This window comes from Pinus tabuliformis, chromosome 8, assembly GCF_031772625.1.
Source record: "Pinus tabuliformis cultivar Carrire ecotype Pingquan chromosome 8, CPIR1, whole genome shotgun sequence".
NCBI classification, from domain to species: Eukaryota; Viridiplantae; Streptophyta; class Pinopsida; order Pinales; family Pinaceae; genus Pinus; species Pinus tabuliformis.
The window spans coordinates 1,843,297,509-1,843,313,668 of NC_142294.1; the positions used below are offsets into that span (position 1 = coordinate 1,843,297,509).

General features: G+C 41.3%; 1 protein-coding gene and 1 pseudogene across 2 annotated transcripts in view; both read left to right on the top strand.

Moving 5' to 3' along the window:
• Window positions 1–16,160, top strand: part of LOC149243631 (ARM repeat superfamily protein) — a 293,501-nt gene that overhangs the window by 222,743 nt on the left and 54,598 nt on the right. The window lies entirely within an intron of this gene.
• Window positions 10,629–12,102, top strand: LOC149243632 (putative trehalose-phosphate phosphatase D pseudogene; annotated as a pseudogene).

Below are 16,160 nucleotides of genomic sequence, written 5' to 3' on the forward strand. Positions count from 1 at the left end.
AGCCAGCTGACACGATCAAAGGCCTTGGCCAAATCAATCTTTAGGATAATGGCCTTATGGTGTCTGGTCCAAATGGTGTGAAAGGCTTCTTGTGCCGAACCGATGGCTTCATGGATCTGACGATGTTCAAGGAAAGCAAATTGTTGAGGGGCAATGTGACGGGACAGGATAGGTCGGAGGCGATTTGCAATGATCTTGGAGATGATCTTATAGAGAACATTGCACAGAGAAATGGGACGGTAATCATCAAAGGAAGAAGGGGAGTCCGATTTGGGTATAAGGGCTATGAATGTCGAATTGATGGCATTGTAAAGTGACCCAGATACCCTGCATTCCTCCACAACCCTTAGTAAATCATGGCTGAGAAGTTCATAGAAAGAAATGTAGAATTCAATGGTCCAACCGTCCGGACCTGGGCTTTTTTCCTTTTTGAACCATTTTAAAGTGCCCTCAAGTTCCCCAGGTGTCACTGGATCATATAAAGCCTCTGCCTCATCCTCATTTACAAACCTGGGGAAGTGTCCAGCAATGTTGATAATATCAGCAATAGTCGAGCCAGGAGGTTGTTTGTAGAGGTTCCTGAAGTGAGAAGATCCCAGGTGAGAGAGCTTGTTGAAGGAATCAGCCACTCCACCCTCTGGCAATGGGATATTCCAGATGGTATTTTTGACCTTTCTACCTTTTGCATAGTTATGGAAGAACCGAGTGTTGTCATCTCCTGCTTTTAACCAAATGGCTCTGCTGCGAAGATGAATGGATTCCTCTCTGTCTTTTAAAATCTTTGACTTCTGGTTTTCCATCCTCTGCTGTGGAAAACCCTAAGCCTCGTTCATCCAATAATGAGGAGAGTTCTGATTCTATGAGCAGAAGGGCTGAGTTTTCCTTTTGGTGTTTTTCTCTGGCCCATTTGATAGAGAGGTGCTTGAGCTGAGATAGGTTAGAGCAGAAACCTTTTGCCAAGGATTCTGACCTATCAATTGGGTTTGCAGTCCAAAATTCCTTAACCATATTGATATATGAAGGATCCTGAAGCCAGCCGTGATTGAACTTGAATGGAGCTTTTGGCTTTTTGTGAGGTCCCAAGATCTCCAGGTATATAGGGTAGTGATCCGAAATGCCTCCAGTTCCAACCCATTGTTTGTAGAAATGCAGCTGTTGAATAAGGGGACCTTTCATGATAAATCTGTCTAGTCTGCGGGCAAGTGCAGCCTCTCCAATTCTTCTGTTCCTCCAAGTAGGGAGTGGTTTGTGCATAGGGACATCAATCAGGTTATGTCTCTCCAGAAGGTCTGTCATATAACCTGTGATCGAGTCTACTTGAGCCATGGATCCCCAAGATTCGCCATATCCCAGGGAGAAATTTAAGTCACCCCCAATAATGATGTTGTCAGCAGAGAAGATGGATAGTCCCAGCAAATGATGCCAAAAGTTCTCCCTTTGTTGACAGGGGCCGTAGATGTTAATAACCCTAAGGCTGTTCCCTAGGTCGGCCGAGAAGAGGTCTATGCCCATAAACCCCTGTCCTCCCCAGGTAGCTTGTGCTTTGATGGTTGATGGATTGTAGCCTATCGCGAGGCCCCCCGATCTACCAGTAGAATCCATGGCCAAAAACTTCCATCCCGGGATAATAGAGGATAAAGAAACAGAGATAGGATCTGCTGGGCCGAGGGTTTCTTGGAGGAGAATGATGTCGACAGGAACAGTCTCAAAAAGTCTACGCAGAGCTAGCTTCTTGGAGGCACTAGCCAAGCCTCTGCAATTAAAGGAAAGGCACTTCATGGAGGGAGATTGCCAGGGGTGTTCGCTGCTCTAAGAACCCCGTCAATAGTGGATTGGCGGCCAGAGGCCACCTCCGCTCCAGCACGCCTGATAGCTTTAGACAAGAATGATTTTCTCCCCCGGGCAGTCAAGGGAGTCAACCCGGAAGTTACAATAGATGGGATCCATGGGAATGAATGCGAGGGCGGAGATTATAATGATGCTTTGACCCCCGAGATGAGGATGGAGAAGAGGAGGGCGAGGGAAGAGAATGCAAGGAGGGAGCCGATGGTGCATAGACAGGGGAAGTGGGTAAAGTGCAATATGCAACAGACATGGATGGAATATGCAATGAGGAGCAAGGAGAAATACAAGATAAAGGAGGAGAGAGAGATGTACCTGAAGCAATGGCAGCTTCAGCAGCAGCCCGAGATCTGGTGACCGGCGGCGAGAGAGTTCTGCGAGCGACGCCTGATACATTTTGAGGATTGATGATGGGAGGTCCTGGCGCCGGTGTACGCAGGGTGGCCGGCGAGACAGTCCTCGAAGGTACATTGGATGACAAAGGGGTATCTTCCGGTTTCTTGTTGAGGGGGCAGTCCTTGAATATGTGCCCCACCTTGTGGCAGTGGCGGCATCGAAATGGAACCCCTTCGTAGTCCAATATCTGTACCCTTGTAAATTTCCCCCAGTGCAGGGTAATCTTCTCCTCCAATCCTTCGCGGGTATCCAAGTATACCAAGATGCGTGCGAGGGTTCTGTTCCTTGACTCTACGAAGGTTCGATCATGGTCAAGATATGACCCCAGAGCATTCCCAATGCGAATGAAAACCTCCTCACACCAGTACTGTAGAGGGAGCCCAGGCAGACGAACCCACAGTGGACCAGCCCCAATTTGTTCTCTCTCCGGATCAAAGAGAGGACTCCATCTCTTTAACAGAACCGACGCCATCTCAATGTGCCAATATCTAGCCAGCACCAAGTCTGTATAGTTCTCCTTTGCAAAGTGTAGGGCAAACCAGCCTCTAGGTAAAACTTGCACCTCAGGTAATTCCTTGAGGACCCCTCCCCAGATTTCCTTTACCCATTGGGTGAGCCGGGTCGCCGAATACGCCCTCCCGCGAACATGTCCAACGAGAATGGTGCTCGCCATGATAGTTGCTTCCCCGATAGCAGAGGTTTCTCCAAAACGAATCGAGATGTCCTTTGAGGTCGCTTTAACACACTTAGTTCTTTTCTTCCCAGTACGCGGTGCAGATGGGTGATCCACTAATGGATCCGGGGAGCCTTCCAAATGGATTGATTTAGCAGGTCTAACCCTAACAGCTGGAGTCTCAAAACAGCCCGAAGGCGAGTGAAGGGAAGCAGAAGGGTTTGCGGCTGCCGAAGGAGGAGGACCCGTAGATGTCGCGGCGAAGAAGGTAGTATTGTGCGGATGCGGATCAAAAGAGGGCGACGGAGGGGTAATGGACGACAGGAAGTGAAGGGTCCCAGGGGACAGAGGGGGAAGATCCAAAGCAGGGGAACCCCGGGGGGAATTTCCGGCAGAGTGATGAGCAGAGCGATGATCCGGCAAGGTTACCACCGGAAAGGTAATAGGCGGCAATGGGTTCGATGGACGGCTAGGGCCAACTTCAGCAGATGAAAAATTAGGGCACCCAAATATAACCTGTTCAGGATGCGGATCTTCAGAATAATCAACCTCCTCCTCCGTTTCCATTGATTCACCCAATATAGCTGAAGACATCCTGAAAGCGACAGATGGACCAGAAAAAACGGGCCGGGTAACAGCTAACAGGCAGCTACGGGTTCGCGGGCAGAGTGGTAATAGGTTACAGTGAGAGGGTTAACCAAAACCCTTACGGTCTACCCGTATTAGTTCTTTTATCGTATTTATGTGTCAATGTATTTATTTTATGTTGTAGATGGTTTAGATATTAAAAAAAATGAAAAAAAAAAAAGAATATTTTTGTACCAAACGATTTTTTCCTCGCGCCAATATTATCCTGATAACGATTAGTGCAACATTGCTTCAAACAAGTTTGATCATGTTCAAACTTCACATAAGGTAGTTTATGAAGTATGAATTTATATGTGTTCAAACTTCATTGTTGACCAAAGCGTTAATCGAGTTTTCCCTCCCTTTAGACCTTGAAGGTGTAGTGAGCAATGAGCACATGACGTGGAGCTGGGATTTTTATTTCAGCACACGATCTATATGTGGTCACTTGTGTATAATTAAGTTAAGTTCTATTGGCTATAACACAACTTACAAGAAATTTAAGTGCTCCAAACTCTCAGCAAAGCATGTGAATGCTTGTCTCCTACATCTACAAGTCCAGGTCGATGTGAAGTTGTGAGCATTGCGCCCCAATTTGATGGAATTCCTCACACTGCAAAACAAATTGGATTCCAGCGACGAGCAAACTCAACTTCGGTGGCGAACAATGACAAAAAAAAACCCTAAAATAAACCATGTTGCAGGTTTTAAATGTCACTTTTCATGTGTCACGTGTCCTAAGAACCAGAAACGTTAGGGCACGTTTTTGACACGTCCAAAACACATGTCTCGATTGGAGGACGCAAAGAAAAACGTTTTCGACATGTTTTAGGGCGGTTTTCGTGTCCGACACGTGAAATACGGGACACGAGACCCTGAGGGACGTGTCCTGTGACTTGCAAATCACTTGGTCTACTAGATCATATTGTGTCGCAGATAGGTTATGTGTCTTAAGGGTCTAGGCCAAACGTGTATTCGTCCTTTCAGGATTGTAAATGTAAAATCTTAAAATCTTATGTATTAGAGGGTGGAAAAATATTAAATCCCCTCGTGTCAATTAATTAATTTTTCTTGCAAAATAAAATTAAATCTTAAGCCAGAAAATTAATTAATTAGAGTCAAGTTAGGTTTCTTAGGAAAATTAATTCTCCAAGTGGAAAAATTCGTGGGTCTTAAAGGAATCAATTTTTAAAGGTCCTCCACCAAGGGAATATTGTATATTTCAAGAAAATTTGGATCCTTGGACCTTGGTGGTTAAGTCAAAGTCAAGTTTTTGACGAAATTAGCTCAAAATAATTAATTTTGAGCTAATAAAAAAGGAATTAAATGATAAATTTGAAAATTCTTCAAAAATAAAAAATCACGCGCCAAGATTAAAAGATCTTGAAGTGTTTATCAACGACCAGGATTATTTTGACAAGGATCAAAGAAACTAGCTGTTATTTTTCCACTTCGAGGATTTAGCTATAAATTAGAGAGTTAGTTGAGTCTCTAGCATCTTGATCTCTGGTTAGAATATTGCTGTTGAAGCATTTGTGTAAACTATTGTCCCGCTGGGAACTATTTTTCTGCTATAATAAAGACTTTGGGGTGCAACTCGAGGTGTACTTGTTCATTGATTTGTGGTATGTACTGACTACGGGCTTCCTTGTGACTGTCCCCCTACCTGTCCCACTGGCTGCCCCTGTTGCTAGACCAAGGGAGCTTCTGTTGACTAATTCTAATCACCTGCAGGCATCTCACGAGATCTCCTGAAAGCATGGTCCTCCATGAGCTTCACGTCTCGCCTCACTACAATATTTCTATTGCTAGGATTGTAGATCCTGTATGTCTTTGAGGTTTTGCTATACCCAACGAAGAACCCCTTTTCTATAGTCTGATCCAGTTTGGTACATTTCTCATCTGGCACGTGGTAATAAGTAGTGCTGTAAAAAATTCTAAAGTGACTAACTTCTGGCTTCTTCCTTGTGAAGACTCCTTTATGAGGAGTCCTGTTTTGAATATATTGTCGTGTTACATGCCTCTTCCCATAGAAATCTGGGTAAATCTTGGTCATATAACATAGCCTTTGCAACTCCAAAAATTGTTCTATTTCTCCGCTCCGCTACCCCATTCTGCTTTGGAATATATTGAGTTGCCCCTTCTCTCTTGATGCCTTCCTTCGTACAAAAATTTGTGAAGTCTTCTATATATTCTCCACCATTATCTGAAGGAAGCACTTTGATCTTCTTCCCTGTCGCATTCTACATGAGAGCTTTAAACTCTCTAAAACGATCGAAAACCTTATCTTTGGTCTTCAAGAAGCAGATCTAGGTTTTCCTGGAATGGTCATCAATAAAGGTGACAAAATATTTGGCACTGTTGAGAGCTCTAGTGGACATCGAGGCACAAATATCTGAATGTATGAGTCGTAACATGCCATTAGCTCTGTTGTCACTTCTTGGAAATGCCGCCTTAGCATACTTCCCAAGTATGCATCCTCTGCACAAGTCATCGTGTTTTGTGCCAAGTTCTGGAACTCCTGTTATTGTTTCTCTAAGCATCTTGAGTGCTCCATGGTGTAGATGCCCCATTCTCCTATGCCATAATTCATACAACTCCTTCCCACTACTACTGTCACTGCCTATTAGTGCCATTGGAGAGACAAGCTGTAACCGATACAATTTGTTACTTCAAACTCCAATCTGTCTTACTTTCTTCTATCTTGGGTGTTTGACATACACTTTCTTCCCTAAAAAGTGAATATCATACCCCTTATCCTGGAATTGGGATACTGAAATCAGGTTCATACCCAATCCCGACACAGGCAAAACATCTGTAGCGCTGTTGCTTTCTCCTAACTCCCTCTGAAAATCTATGGTACCTCTGCCCACTGGAGTACATTTCGTCCTGTTTCCCATAGTAATCTGGAAGTCCATCGACTCCTCCTTGTAGCTAGAGAAATATTCTCTAACCCCTGTCATGTGAGCTGATGCTCCACTGCCTATACACCAGACACCCTCTGAAGTTGATCTTGACAAGCAAGCAAATTCATCCTCCAACCTAGAAGACAAATTTGAAGCCTCCTTAATGTCAATCATGTCCATGGTTGTGCTGAAGAATTTATAGTGTTCTATTCCTCTTTCACTAGACGCTGGCTTTGCTCTAACAATTGCTACAAAAACCCTCTGGGTCTAGCTAGAGATCTGCCCAACAAAATATTTGAGCTGCTCCCTCTGCCTCTGGAATCACTTGATCTAGAAAATCAAATTTCCTCAAGTAACTCATCCTACTGGCAAAAGACAGCGTTGCGCCCTGGAAATTTCGACCTGCTGCTCTCACTGAACAATGAAATTCCTTCTTTTCGCTTCTGAGCTCTATGGTTGATCAATTTTGCTCTGATACCATGTGAAAGTTTTTATCTATCGCAGCAATTGGAAATTATTCTTCTAACTGTAAATTTAATTACGCAGTTTATTTGATACAACAAACAACGAATAAAATCACAACTGCAATTTTCAACATAAAAATGCTGCAGAAAATAAAATCCTGAAAACTGAGAAATTCTAGTGCACACAAGAATTTTGACACAGTTATTTTTGGACAATTATCCCCGGAAAAACCCAATGCGGGAAAACCGGTAGAGCAGATGAGGGTTTTATTATTATTCTTCAGCAACAATTCTGAGTAGAATAATTTAGATGCTCAATTGGCAATCTAATCTGCGGAAAATACTGGCAAAATTATTGTGAGAATTGTCTCTCACCCCACAACTAATTTTTGCCTATGAAACTACCTCCCTAGCCTCTATATTGAGCCTCCTGCGTCACCCTTTGCGTAGTGCTTACGCAGACCTTGTGGGGATTTCAGCCTTCCTTCCTTTGGCTCTTCCCGAAACTGAAAAACTTCCTCCCGGATTGCTGCTACCCTCCTCTTCGACTTGCTACTCACCCTCTAGCTCTATTTTCTCTACTGAATTACTGCCACTGAGAAAATCGAACTGCCTGGGCAACTGAGTATCTGCGTTGGTGTGTTCTCCATCTACCCATGGAGTTATTCTTATAATCCTCTATTGGAGCACCAACGACCAAGATTACAACATAATCGACGACCCAGATTAATTCTCTATCAATCTGTGTGGTTTCTAGGTGATTCTCACCTTATCTCAATTAATACTGATTAATTAACCATATTCCCTAAGTTTAGACTAAGGAAATATTTAAAAATTAGCTAATAATCTAATTGAGACACTTCTAGGTGGAATTTCTAGAAACGATTTATGGGTTTTGGAGATCTCATGTATTCTATACTCTCCACCAAATTTCAAGGGTAGAACACATCTGATGTTACAAAACCTAACACTCCCTCTTAGCAAGTAATGTGTTCTAGTGCTGCACATCTTGCCACAACACCCTGTCTCTACATCATCTGCTATCACGCTTATGATGTTTGGCCATATTTCCCACCAACCACTGCACAAATTTGATATATGCTGCATCTGTACTCCTGTTGACCCTGCTGTACTACTTCCAACACTGCATTTGCCTTACAACTCCCTCTCATTTGCTGCTGCTGCAACTGAGTAATCTATCCTTGCTACTAAAATGGGTTCTCCACCTTACCCATTTGTTCTCTGAAATAGATGAACTTAGCTCTCCCTAGAGCTTTCGTGAGTATATTTGCAACCTGCTTTTCTATGGGAACATTCTATACTTGGACTGCTCCATGTTGTACACAATCGCTGATGAAATGTCATCGAATATTTATGTGCTTCGACTTGTCATGAAACACTAGATTCTTAGAGAGCTTTATGCAACTTTGATGATCACAACAGACATTGGTCGCTTCCATCCTTTGCTTGAACAAGCTTACTAGCAGCTTCCGAAGCCATATAGCTTCGCATGTAGTTGTGCTTGCTGCCGTATACTCTGCTTCTGCAGAGCTCAATGCTATTGACTTCTTCTTCGTACTACTCCAAGAAACCATTCCTGATCCGACACTGAAGCAGTACCCAAAGGTACTTTTCCTGCCTACTGAACTGCTTGCCTAATCTGCATTTTTGAACCCACATAGTCTGACATCATCCCCTTAAGTATTTCTCGACCCATACTTGACTATGTCGGGTACATACCTCAGAATATGCCTTGTTGCTTCCCAATGTACCCTATTCGGCTCTACCATGAACTGACTTAGGGTATTGACTGCAAAGCAAATATCTGGCCTAGTGTTGACCAGATACATGAGAGACCCAATAAGCTATATATACAAGGTGGGGTCAACATCCTTGTCATCTGATGCATCTATCTTCTTCTAGTTGGTGATCATGGGCGTAGACATGGGTCTACAATCTTGCATTCTGAACCTCTTCAAAATATCTGTAGTGTATCTTCCTTGCCCAAGGAAGATCTCCCCATCCTTCTGCCACACTTCCAATCCTAGGAAATAGTGCATCAACCCCAAATCCTTCATGTCAAACTTTGCTGCCAAGTTCCTCTTGCAGTCCTCTATGAGCCCTGATGATCTTGTCAAAAAGAGATCATCCACATACAAAACTAAGATGAGTGGCTCACCCTCTACCATCAAATAGTAAAGGTTGGGATTTGCGTCACTCTTGACGAATGCCATCTGCTGTAAGTAGTTGTCAATCCTACCATACCATGCCTTGGGAGCCTGCTTGAGTCTATATAGAGATTTCTTTAGTTTGCACACATGAGTGCGCCTCTCATGAGTCTCGAGTCCCTCTGGCTATTCTATGTACACTTCTTCCTCCATCACCCCATTCAAGAAGGCTGATGTCTGACGAACCTCTCTGCTGGCTCGACCACTAGTGGTGGGAGTGTTATGAACATAAAATTGTATGAAATAAAATAAACATAAATAAATATAAATAATGAATAATCAAAATAATGATTAATTAAATAGTCATTAGTTAATTGAAAAGGCATGTCTAAAAGACACGTCCAATCATGAAAGGACACCTGCCTAGGTATAAATGCGGGTCCTCATTGTAACCTTCTACATCACTTGTACATTATATATATCTATATATATTATAAAGTATTATTACAAATACCTCGTGTATTTTTACATTAGAGTCAACAAGGTATAAGTTTTGTTGCTTTAGTGGCATCAAAGCCATGCCGCACAATATAATCATGCGAGTCTTTGAACATTGTTTGTCGCACAATATGCCATTACGTTCACATCCTAAATTCATGGAGTAGTTTAGTAAAATTCAAGAAGCATTTTAGCGTTTAGAAAAATCACATGCAGAAGTTAAAGCATGTCAAAAGGAAATCGATAATAAGGAAGATGATAACGACAGTGAAGAAACGAAAGAAGATGAAGCATTGGATGATTATAATGTTGAATATTCTGATGAAGCTGATATAGATCAAGATGAAGATGAGGTGGATGAGGACTATCTTGAGAAACAAAAAGATGAAAAATATCATAACAATGAGGAAGATGACATATTTGAAAAAGAAAAAGTGGATTATTGGAAAGAGGAGGAAGAAAACCATGATCAAAATGATGTTGAACATGTTGAATTGGGATCTTCTCAAGGTGACATGAATGACAATCAAAATAGGCATATGACAACTGAAGATGAGAAAGCTAAAGATGAGATCGCTAGCAAAGGAAGCATCGAAGAAAATAATAAAGACATATAGAACAATGTGGGTATCTCAGAAGTACGGGACCATGTAACCTAAACATTCATCTCTACTAGTAATGAAGTGTCCAAGAGGACTAGTGATAAGGAAACATGCACAAATTCCATCATCCAAAAGGTCAAGGTCTAGTCCCATGAAGCGTTCGATGAAGTTTCTGCTCAAAGAGCAGAGTATGGACATAGACCTGTGCCTGCCTCAGGGGAATGAGATGAACCTTGACAAGGTTGGAAGTCCATTATGGAAGTCCCCATTAGTAGTAAACGATGAAGAAGAGCTTAATGGGACATTTTTCGATGAACCATCGTAGGTCCAAATTTATGGATTTTATGCACAAAATACTAGATCCCAAGTTGAGGTAGTGCATAAAGTGTTTGATATGAGGGGTCCTCAAGTGAAGGGTACTGACAAATCTGCAAAACTTGGATGCTGAGTAGATGATGGGTGCAACAAAAGGAAAGCATATTGTAGTCTTTCTAGATTATGATGGGACACGTTATTCGATTGTAGAGTATCCTGAGCAGGCATATATGTCTGATACGATGCGTTCCACAATGCAGGAAGTTGCAAAATATTTTCCAATTGCAATAATTGGTGGGCGGTGCAAAGTTAAGGTATATGATTTTGTGTGACTAGCAGAAATATGTTATGCTGGAAGCTATGGGATGGATATTATGGCACCTGCAAGAGCTTTTAATGCCTCAAAGAATGGTTCTAAAATACTAGAGATAAAAAGGGTAATGAAGTTGTTCTCTTCCAGCCTGCCAAGGAGGTTTTTCCCATGATAGATGAGGTATCTAAGTTATTGAAAGAGAAACTAAAGAGAATACAGGGTGCATTGGTGGAAAATAACAAATTTTGTGCTTCAGTGCATTTCCGCTGTGTAGAGGAGAAAAACTTGAGTTTACTCGTAGAAAAAGTAAAAAGTGTGCTCAAGGACTATCCTCTTTTACATCTAACCCTTGGGAAAAAGGTTTTAGAGATTCGTCCATCAATTGAATGGCACAAGAGAAACGCCCTTGCTTTTTAACTAGACTCATTAGGCTTATCAAATTTGAATGATGTTATGTTGTTGAATATTGGAGATGATCGGACAAACGAAGATGCTTTCCAGGTTCTCAAAGCCATGAATGAGTTTGGGAATACGAAAATTCAAACTTAGATGGAGAGGCAACAAAAGATTAAAGAGTCTGTGAATATGGAAAATGATACTCAAGCAGAGAAGCAACAAGATGTTATAATTGAAGTGAATGAAGGAATACAAGTAGAAGCAGAAGCTACAGGCTTTGTTTCTCATAAGATAGTTCTTTCTGCATGGGGTCGTATGGGAGTTGGTGATGTTGCAATAACTAAATCGGGAGTTAATAGAATAGAAGCTACCGATGGAGAGAATGTCATCCCACTGCCCTGAAAGTCATTAAAATACGTTCGCCAAACTTGCCACTGCACTTCCTACGCCGCTTGACATCCCTTCCGGCCTGCTGTCCATTGCGCTGTCCTTGTTATTGCTATCCACGAATCATCGTGTCCTTGTCTACCCCCATCCCTCTGTTCGCCATTGTCCATGTTTGCCTCAACAATTGGTATTAGAAAGGGTGGATAGGATTCCGAGTCAGCGACTTACCGTGCGGACACCACACTGTTAAAAAACGTGTTGTCTCCGTTGTCAAATGACGTGGCCCTTGGTCAAAGGTCAATGGGAAGGGTTGACATCGGTACATGCGGTCTCTGTATATACAAGGGATTAATCATGATATGCTCCAACAAGCTCAAGACACTTATGCCTTGCGTTAGTACACCGTATGGGGTGACTATAGTGTAGGTCCTGTTGCGTTGTTGTTGATGGCTTCTGCATCAAGCACCGCCGCTGACGAAACCGCTGAATAACTCGAAAAGCAACGTGATAGTCAGATGTTGATCACAAAATTATAGTCATATTACTTAATAGGTTACGTTTAATTGATACGTTGGGATAGTATAGATGAAAACCTTACATTAAAATTATATTCCAAACTAAATTTAATTAATTAAATTATTGAAAAATAAAAAAAAAAAACTTTATATAAAAAAGAAAAAAAAGAAAAGAAGAGTTAAAAAAAAAAAAAAAATAGATATAGAGTTGTTTAAAAATAATAAAAATATAGTTGTTTAAAAAAAATAAAAATAAAATGCAAGGTAATATCACTAATGAGCTATACATGCCGGGTCGATTGATGAAGTATATATATATATATATCGGGATGACAACACAAGATGAAGTAAATTGTCAGCAACATAGCTTTGAGGACAAAGCTTCCGAAGGAAGGGGCAATGTTATGAACATAAAATTGTATGAAATAAAATAATCATAAATAAATATAAATAATGAATAATCAAAATAATGATGAATTAAATAGTCATTAGTTAACTGAAAATGCATGTCTAAAAGACATGCCCAATCATGAAAGGACACATGCCTAGGTATAAATGCGGGTCCTCATTGTAACCTTCTACATTACTTGTACATTTTTTATATATATATAAAATAAATTATTATTACAAATACTTCTTGTCTATTTTTACATTAAAGTCAGCAAGCTATAAGTTTTGTTGCTTCAGGGAGGTTCAACTAGCGCCTCCTTATCCTGCTTTTGCTGCTCCGTTTGCTGGGAGCTCCATGCATTTCCTCAGTTGAGGAAATACCGATACTGGTCACAGTACTTGATCCATGTGACTATCATACTGCCTGTCCCATTGGATGCCCCTGCATTCGGATACTGGAATCAGGTTCATACCCAATCGTGGCACATGCAATACATGTGTAGCTCTGGTGCTTGCTCATGATTCCCTTTGAAAATCTATGGTACCTCTCCCCACTGGAGTACATTTTGTCTTGTTTCCCATGTCATGTGAGCTGATGCTGATGCTCTAACCCCTGTCATGTGAGTTGATGCTCCACTGTCTATATACTAGACACCCTGTGAAGCTGATTGTGACAAGAAAGCAAATTCGACCTCCAACCTAGAAGACAAATATGAAGCCTCTTGAATGTCAATTATGTCCATGGTCATGCTGAAGAATTTACAGTGTGCTATTTCTCTTTCCACCCGACGTTGGCTTCGTTCTAGCGAACTACTGAAAAACCCTCTGCGTCCAGCTAGAAATCTGCCCAACGAAAAAATCTAAGCTGCTCCCTCTGCATCTGGAAGCAGTCAATTTGGAAAATCGATTTTTTCTGCCTTTCTGTTCAGAAAAATTGAACTTCCTTAAGCAACTCATCCTCGCTGGCAAAGGGTTGTGCTGCTCCTGGGTATTTCAGCTTGCTGCTCTTACTGAAAAATGAAATTCCTTCTTTCGCTTCTGAGCTCTCCGGTTGATCAATCATGCTATGATACCATGTGAAATTTTGATCTATTGCAGCAATTGGAAATTATTCTTCTAACAGTAAATTTAATTATGCAGTTTATTTGCTACGACAAACAATGAATAAAATCATAACTGCAATTTTCACCATAAAAATACTACGGAAAATAAAATGTTGCAAATTGAGAAATTCTAGCACACACAAGAATTTTGACATAGTTATTTTTGGACAATTATCCCCAGAAAAACCCAATGCGGGAAAATTGGTGCAGCAGATGAGGGTTTTATTATTATTCTTTAGCAACAATTATGAGTACAATAATTTAGATGCTCAAATGACAATCTAATCTGAGGAAAATATAGGCAAACTTATTGTGAGAATTTTCTCTCACCCCACAGCGAATTTTTGCCTTTGAAATTACCTCCCTAGCCTCTATGTTGAGTCTCCTGCGTCACTCTTTGCGTAGTTCTTACGTAGACCCTGTGGTGATTTTGGCCTTCCTTCCTTTGGGTCTTCTTGGAACTAGAAACTTCCTCTCGGAATGTTGCTACCCTCCTCTTCCACTTGCTACTCACCCTCTAGCCCTATCTTCTCTCCTGAATTACTGCCACTGAGAAAATCAAATTGCCTGGGCAACTAATGTTGGAATTTCTAAGTCTGACACGTTAGAAACCCTTCATGCACTTTACTGATTTATTCCTACCTACTTGTTCTATTAATTAACAAGTTATTTACCATGTAAATACTGGGAATAAATATAAACACATGCTCAACACATTACAGATCATCAACTGAAGGAAATAGAAACAAGAACACAAGTGATACCGTTGTTTTTGGACTAATGTCCTCGGGAAAACCCAATGCGGTAAAACCGGTGTAGCTATCTGAGGGTTTGATTTATTAAGCAGTTTTAGAATACAATTTGGGTGCCAAATCCTACTCACCCAACAGAGAAAAATCTCGGCAGTAGTACCTCTCTACTCGGAAGCAGATATTCTGGCTGAAACCCCGGATAAACACTCTGACAACTCCACAGCTCCAATCTGCCCCACGAAACCCCACCATTAGCTTCTAGGGACTGCGTCAGCGTCTGTCTGGCCCAGTGTCACTCCAACTTGGCCTGCGTCAACCTCTGGAGGCACTGCATCAACCCTCTGGCCCTCTGTGTCACCCATGCTGGCCCTCTGAGGCACTGCGTAGCTCCTGGCTGGCTCTGCGTGAGCCCTGGCTGGCTTTGCGTGAACCCTTGGTTGCTTTTGCATCCCTCTCTCTGGCTACTGCGTTGATCCTCCCGGTGCTATCTCTGCCTCTCTGCTTCTGTATTCACTGCCCCTCAGCTGCAACTCTGATCACTCTCTCAACTTTCTCAACAAACCCAGCCCCAGAAAGTCGAAATCTTGATCTCTTGGTGTGTTCTCCAAGTGACCCTCAAGCCTCCTCTTATACTTTTCTCGTTGACAAATCAACGACTGAGATTAAGTCTCTAATCAACGACTAAGATTAGATCTGGCTTGATCCATGACTTTTGGACCATTCTAACACAGTTTTATATTAATTCACATTAATATTTTATTTTCCCTAAGTTTAGACTTAGGGACTCCATTAAAAATATTAATTATTTTAATATCTCCCAAACTGTTTAGAATCTGCCCAAACCCTTTCTGGGTATTGGATATCTCATGTGCCTTAGCCTCTCCACCAATTTTCGTGGCTAGAGCACATTCGATGCTCCCCCAAATCAACAACTGAGTGTCTGCGCTGGTGTGTTCTCCATCTACCCATCGAATTCTTCTTATAATCCTCTGTTGGAGCACCAACGACCAAGATTAATTATAATCAATGGCCCAGATTAATTCCCTATCAATCCGTGTGAGTTTCTAGATGATTTTCACTTTATATCAATTAATAGTGATTGATTAACCATATTCCCTAAGTTTAGAGTTGGGAAATATTTAAAAATCGGCTAATAATCTAATTGAGACACTTCTAGGCGGAATTTCCAGAAACAATTTCCTAGTTTTAGAGATCTCATGTATTCTAGCCTCTCCACCAAATTTCATGGCTAGAACACATCCGATGCTACAAAAACATACAATCAACCTAGCCATTTTCTTCACTAGGGATGATTTGTAGACCAAATGCATCAAATAATTCAATAGCATCACATATGGTGTTTTTGTATTTCTTAAATCTATCACTTTTGCATGAAAAGATACCCTTAACTTGTTTGATGACAATATCAAAATCTTCTTTCACACTTTTTGTATTTCTTAAATCTATCACTTTTGCATGAAAAGATACCCTTAACCTGTTTGATGACAATATCAAAATCTCCTTTCACACTTTAACAATTTTATTTTGAGATATCTGGCTATTTCAAGGCCCATTAACAAAGCTTCATATTCAACTATATTGTTAGTTGCCTCAAACTCTAACCGGAAAGAAAACTTAAAAATATGTTGTAAAGGTGAGGTTAAGACAATTGCAGCCCCTTTTCTGAGTTTAGAGTGAGCCCCGTCAAAAATAATGTGCCATATCTTTTCCTTAGGTTCTTCTTCATTATCAAGCAAGACCATGGGATCAGGGAGAACAACATAATTCCCCATGCTAGATTGCATTACAACAG